This window comes from Meles meles, chromosome 17, assembly GCF_922984935.1.
Source record: "Meles meles chromosome 17, mMelMel3.1 paternal haplotype, whole genome shotgun sequence".
NCBI classification, from domain to species: Eukaryota; Metazoa; Chordata; class Mammalia; order Carnivora; family Mustelidae; genus Meles; species Meles meles.
Window position 1 is genome coordinate 44,662,876 of NC_060082.1, and position 7,438 is coordinate 44,670,313.

Sequence of the window (7,438 nt, forward strand, 5' to 3'; positions counted from 1 at the left end):
AGGGGTTAATATCCAATTTATATAAAGAACTCATACAACTCAACAGCAAATAAGCAATATGATTTTTAAAAAGAATAGAGGGGGGTGCCTGGGTGGCTCAGTGGGTTAAGTCTCGGCCTTCAGCTCAGGTCATGATCCCAGGGTACTAAGATCAAGCCCCGCATCAGGCTTTCTGCTCAGCGGAGAGCCTGCTTCCCACACCTTTCTGCCTGCCTCTCTGCCTACTTGTGATTTGTGTCAAATAAATAAATAAGATCTTTTAAAAAAACAAAAAAAAAAAGAACTTTGTACATCTTTTAAAAAAAGGGACAGAGGATCTGCAGAGACATATTTCCTAAGAAAACCTATGTACTGGCCAATAGGTACATGAGAGAATGTTCAACATCACTCATCATTGGGGAAATGCAAATCAAAACCACAAGAAGATATCACCATTAGAATGGCCATTATCAAAAAGACAAAAAAATTAACAATTTTTGATAAAGATATGGAGAAAAAGGAACACTTGTACACTGTTGGTTGGAATGTAAATTGGTACAACCACTGTGGGAAACAATTCCACTTCTGAGTATTTATGTGAAGAAAATGAAAACGCCACTTTGAAAATATATGCACCCCCATGTTCATTGCATTATTTACATTAGCCAAAATACAGAAACAGCCTAAGTGTCCATCAATAGATAAATGAAGAAATGTGGTATATACATAAAATGAAATACTATTCAGCTGTAAAAAAGAAAGAAATCCTATCATTTATGACAACATGGATGACAAATACTGTATGATGTTACTTACATGTGGAAACTAAAAAAAAAGAAAGAACAACAACAACAACTCATAGAACAGACTTCTTGTTGCCAGAAGCAGTGTGGGGGGGGGGGGATGAGGGAATCAAAAGGCATAAACTTCCAGTTATAAATAAGTTCTGGAGATGTAGTGTATAGCATTGTGACTATAGCTACTAATACTGAACTATGTATTTGAAAGTTTCTAAAAGAGTAAAACTTTTCATAACAAGAAAAAAGAATTTGTAACTTTGTGTGGTGACAGATATTAACTAGACTTATTCTGGCAATAAAAATTCAATTAAAAAGCAGCTAATAAATGTAAAGAATGGAATGAGAGATTTCTTTCTTTTAAAAAAAAAGGTTTATTTTTTTTTATTTTAGAGAGAGAAAGTGTATGAGCTAGGGCCGGGGACAGAGGGAGAAAGAGAGAATCTCAAGCAGACTCCCTGCTGAGCACAGAGCCCAACACGGGGCTGGATCTCATTACCCTGAGATGATGACCCAAGCCAAAATCAAGACCTGGATGCTTAACCGACTGAGCTACCGAGCACTCCTGGAATGAGAGATTTCTAATGCTGTTCCAGAAGAGATAAGAACTAAGAATTTTCCAAAATGAGTAATACAAGAGTCACCAAGTCAAGACTACCCTCTGACTGCTAAACAATAAAAGTAAAGATAAATCCATATCTGACACTAGTAAGCCTGAGAACATCAGGGAGAAAAGAGAAAAATACTTCAACACTACCAGAAGAAAAGCCAGATTGCCTACAAAGGAGTGACATTTGGAATGACAGAAGACTTTTCCCAAGCAACACAGATGATAGATGACAATGGAGTTATGTCTTTGAAAAGCTGAGGAAAAAATGTCAGCCTAGAATTACAGACCCAGTTAAAATACTGTTCAAGAGTGGGAACAAAACAAAAGCAAGTTTAGTCACAAAAAGGCAAAAAATATATTATCTAAATCTCCTTACTAAAAGATACACAAAAGGATGTACTTCAGCAAAAAGAGAAATGAACACAGAAGAGAATCATGGCAGCACAGGAAATTAAAAATGAGAACAGAAAATTATTTAAGGCAATAAAATTAATTAGCTACTGGCCATAAACATTGATAACATTTTTCTGTTTTAAATAATAAAACAAAACAGGTAAAGTCACACTTTCAACAACAATAATGAGATGGGGGTGTAAGAGTCGTACCCACTGGAAAAGAGCACTAGGTCCATATTGTGTTCAAAAAAAGGAAAAAACTACTTAGCAACTTGAAATTATTTATAAATACTTATAATCAAATGTATATTTTTTAAAGGGCAGGGAAGCTACCAATTTTAAAAAGTGGTACCACAGTCTTTATCTTCCAAGCCAACAGAAGAAATGTAAGAGATTTGTGGTGGAAACTGATCAATCCACAGAAGGCAAGAAGGGAAAAAATAAAAGAAGGGGGAAAGATGATAAAAACACACCAAAAAATATTAAAATAAGTCCAAATATACCATTATATATGTATACAGATTAAACTTTCAACAAAATACCAAAGAAAACATATTGAAATTTGTTTTAAATATATCTATTATTGCTTAAAATGAACACACCTAAAGCAAAACATGCAGAAAATTTAAAATAAAGAGTATATCACTTAGCAGAACAAGTTATCAATATCTAGGTAAAGTCCAAGATGACCAAAAGTCTCACTTCTTGGCAATATATCACAGACCAGTGTTTTCCAAACTGCATTCTGTGACCCATTGCTCCATCATGGAATCAATTTTGTAAGACACGCATACACATGTGTGCAAGCACATGGGCATATGCGCACATACACAGAATGGGAAAAGGAATAATAAATTAGAAAGGATAGGCTATGTCAAAAGGATAGATATCCATGCATATATCACAATGCTTCATTGATATAAGGATGTATTGTTTTCACAAAACTTTTACTTGTAGTGTGTGTGTATATGATTATGCAAATATGTATGTTACTACATTGCAACATAAAATGCAGCTTTTCTTTTTTTAAGTTTGAGAAACCCTAGCCTAGAGAAATTCTTGCAAGTGTACACAAGAAAACATATATACGGAAGTTAACTGCAGTATTATTTGTAATCAGGAAATACTGGAAATATCTTGAAAGTTCAACAGGTGAATGGATATATTAATTGAGATAAATATGTGTACAAGAAAGAAAATAAATTAAACCAGATTATGTCAACATGGATAAATCTCAAAAGTAAAATACTGCATAAATAAAGGAAGTTGCAGACATATATATACTATATGTTAAAATTTATACAAAGCTTGGGAGCAAGCAATACTTTGTACTGCTATGAATGCATGCATATGGTATGTAGAATAATGGTATAAAAACTGGTAAGGGCAGATAAATACCAAATTCAGGAGAGTAGTTAACTCTTGAGAATGAGGTGGGGGCAGGTAGTAGGGGTAAGGAGGATTACATAAGAGGCTTCAACTATATCCATAATGTTAAGCAAAAAATGGAAGCAAATATAGGAGAAATGTTAAAATTTGATAAGGCTGGGAGCATATAGGAGTGTTAACAATTTACTTCTCATATTTTTCTCTATATTTGAAAAATTTTAGAGCCAAAATTTACAAAGTTCATAAAATCTGTAATTTTAGTCTCTGAGCTAATCCCAGGGTCTGGCATGAGCTTCCACCCTCCCAAACCTCACATTTGGCTCATCGATATTCCAAATATTGACCCACTATCTTACTCCTAAGCATGCAGATGTGTTTAGTTTACCCATGATCACATGAAGTAAAAGAAACTTCTCTACACTGAGTGTGAACCTCACACATTATTTTGACCTGCAGCAGGAGCAGAATTAGAACTCAGCTCTGTGTATAAAAAAGAGGCTGCCACCTCAACCCTGAGTGCAGCACAGGTCCCATTGTGCTTCTGATGAGCGAAAGATGACTGTATCACTTTACTCCACCTAATGAACATTTCAATCTTCTAATAAACACCCTAATAAAGAAAAATTGAGACTTAACTCACTTTTATTATCCCAACTGACATGTCGCAAGGTCTTAATTGGGCTGAAAACAGCTTCCAATAATAATACCCTCCTTAATTGATTCATTAAAGGGGCCCCCACTGAGACAGAAGTGCTAGTTCCAGGAAAAGGAATGAAATAGAGCCCCAATTTCCCACTGAGTGGCTATGATCCCTCTGCCATCAACTCCCTGGGCCACTGAAGAGGATGTTAAGTGTCCAATGCCTGGAATCATTCTTCTAGTCCCAAAGTGGGCACACACTCACCACTCCCTTAGTGAGGTAGCAAAAGAAAGCAATGGAATTTCATGAAATTCTTAGTATCAGATGAATTGGCAAATTTAAAAAACCAGGTAATGGTAACTACACCCACGATGGTGAAAATTGAGTAATGTACAGAATTGTCAAATCACTATGCCTTACATCAAACTAATATAATGTTGTATGCCAACTGCAATATTAAAAAAATTTTTAATTAAAAAAAATAGGCGAAGGGATGCATTAATAGCTAGAGATTAAAGCCTTTTACAAGACTGAACCAAAAATTACCATAGCCCAGAATGGCTAGGCAAGGAGAGGAGGGACAGATGTAGCAGAGAGAAGACATGTGAATTAAAAGAAAATTACCTGTTTGCAAGAAAAGGTGGTTTTGATCATATTAACAGATAAGATGATCCAGTCATTAAAGGCATGGGATTTGAGGTCAGGCAGACTTGGGGGTGTTAGGGTCCGTGATCAAAGGAACGAGACTGACACAAAGCGAAGATCAAGCAAAGCTTTATTTCGTGCCATGCATCAGAAACCAAACTGCATCAGAAACCAAACTGCATCAGAAACCAAACTGCATTAGAAACCAAACTGACCGGTAGGTGCCCGAGCCTTGCTGGGGACCACCGCCTCCCAGTCCCTGGGGTCCCTCCTGGAGGCTCCCTGCCCCACCCTCACTGTACCACAGGCCCACTCCCAGCGAGGCTGCACCATTGGCTCCTGAGAAGCTGCTCCTGGTAGCGGCACTGCCCGGGAGGCGTGGCTGCTTGCAGCGGTGCTGCTGCTGTTGCTGCTGCTGATGCTCCGGCCCAGGGCGGAGGCGCTCATGGCGCACCGCTGCCACTGCTGCTCAGGGCGGTGCCACTCGCAGTTGCTCGGGGCGGTGCTGCTTGCGGTGGCGCTGCTGTTCTGGGCGGTGCTGTTGCTCTGGGTGATGCCGCTCACGGTGGCGCTGCTGACGCTGCTGCTCTGGGCGGTGCCGCTCGCGCTGGCGCTGCCACTCAGGGTGGTGCCGCTTGAGGCGGCACCACTGTTGCTGCTGTTCTGGGAGGACTCCTCCTGCTAAAAAAAAAAAAACCCTCTCCCTCCAGCCTCACAGACCATCTTTTATAGTGGTGTTTGAGCCCGGCCCACACAAAGGTGGCCAATGGGATTTCAACTTACCACAGTTAATATATGCGCGCCCCACTGATTGGATCCGGCTATCTGGCCTGGCCCGCCCCTATATCCGGGGTTTACAAGTAACTTCCTTTTGCTAACCAGGCCCCTACATTCCCCTCTTTTCTTTGGAAATTAGTCAAATCCTTGACTTTTTTCAGCCAGTTCTATGTTCTCCTGTTGTAAGGGGGTTATTTTGAGCATGTAATATTGGGGCCAAAAAGTAACAGTAGTGCACAGCCGGCTGATGAGTTAGCCATTCAATGCTTTGTATAACCTTTTCCATTTTTTCCTAATTCCATTCATCTAATTTCCCACCTATACTTTACATAAACAGGTAACAATAGGAGCAACAATAAACTCAGTTTTTTTTTTTAGTCTTAGCTTTAGTCCATGGTCAGCGGGTTCTGTCAGCTGCAGCTTCCATCTCTGGGGGCGTCCTCGTCCTCGGCTCATTTGACGTGACCCGCGTGAATCCAGGCCCTGATGCCTTCTACTTTTACTGCTATGGGGGTGGTCAGGATAACAGTAAATGGTCCCTTCCAGCGAGGCTCCAAGTTTCCCACTTGATAGCAACATATCCAAACCAAGTCCCCAGGTTGGTAAGGATGTGGTTTCACCTCCATCTCCGTCCCAGTGTGGGCAGTCCAGATCCCTGAGTGGGCTTTTTTAAAGCCAGACTGTAATGCCTGGAGTGACTGGAGTACAGATTGGTCAGTCATTTCTGCTAAGGCAACCTCTTGTAGTCGAGGATCGGGGGGGTCTCCCAAACATTATTTCAAATGGGGTCACCTTGCTTAAATAGGGTGTACATCCTGCCCTGAGGAGGGCGAAAGGAAGGAGATCCATCCATCCACCGCCAGTCTCCAGAATTAGTTTTGTCAAGGTCTCTTTAAGAGTCCGGTTCATTCTCTCTACTTGCCCGGAACTCTGAGGCCGGTAGGCACAATGTAATTTCCAATTAGTGCCCATGGCCTTGGCCAATGCCTGTGAGACTGAACTCACAAATGCAGGGCCATTGTCTGACCTGATTGCAAGAGGCAGCCCAAACCTAGGAATTATTTCTTCTAGTAGCTTTTTGGCTACCACTCCTGCCGTCTCATGTTTGGTGGGGAAAGCCTCTACCCAGCCTGAAAAGGTATCTACAAACACTAACATGTACTTGTGCCCATATTTTCCGGGTTTCATTTCTGTAAAATCTATTTCCCAATAAATTCCTGGTTCCTTACATCTTTCTCTTTTCCCTCTTCCCATTTTAATTCTTCCCACATTAACTGCCTGGCATTGAGCACATCTATCAGCTACATCCTGAACCATATGCCCTAATTTAGAAACCTGGAACTGCTTGCCTATAAGCTCCTTGAGTTTGCATATCCCCAAATGAGTACCCTGAGTATCTGGTCTACTAACTTTTTGCCTAGTCTTCGAGGAAGAATTATTTTTCCTGCTTTAGTCTTAGCCCAGTCCCCTTCATAGTCCAATTTAACCCATTTCTGTAAATACTTTAAATCTTCTTCTGAATAGTTCGGTTTTTCTGGTAGGGCTGGAGCCGGGAGTGTAACCAGTCTTTGCACTGTTTCTCGGGCTGCTTGCTTTGTGGCTTGATCTGCTAATTGGTTTCCTTTTAAAATCAGATCAGTCCCCTTTTGGTGTCCCGGGCAATGCATAACGGCCACCTCTTTTGGGTCCCAGATAGCCTGGAGGAGAGCCAATATTTCTCCTCTGTTTTTAATCCTTTTCCTTCTGCTGTTAATAGGCCCCTTTCTTTATAAATAGCTCCATGTATATGGAGAGTAGCAAAGGTGTTCCTGCTGTCCATATAGATGTTGGAGGTTTTACCTTTGGCCATCTGCAGTGCCTTAGTGAGTGCAATCAGCTCCGCTTTTTGTGCCGAAGTTCCATGGGGCAGGGCTGCTGTCCAGAGTCTCTGCTCAGGAGAAACTACTGCAGCCCCCGCATACCTCTTTCCATTGACCATGTAGCTACTCCCATCAGTGAACAGAGTCATCTCGGCATCCGGGAGGGGAATGTCTCTGAGATCTGGCCTTATTCCTGCAACTTGGGTTAGGACCTCCCCACAGTCATGTGGATGGTCAGCCAGCTCCTCTGGCAGCAGAGTGGCTGGATTTAGCACTGCCGGGGGCTGGAAGGTCATTCTTGGTTCATTGAGGAGGAGGGCCTGATACCCCATCACTCGGGCATTTGT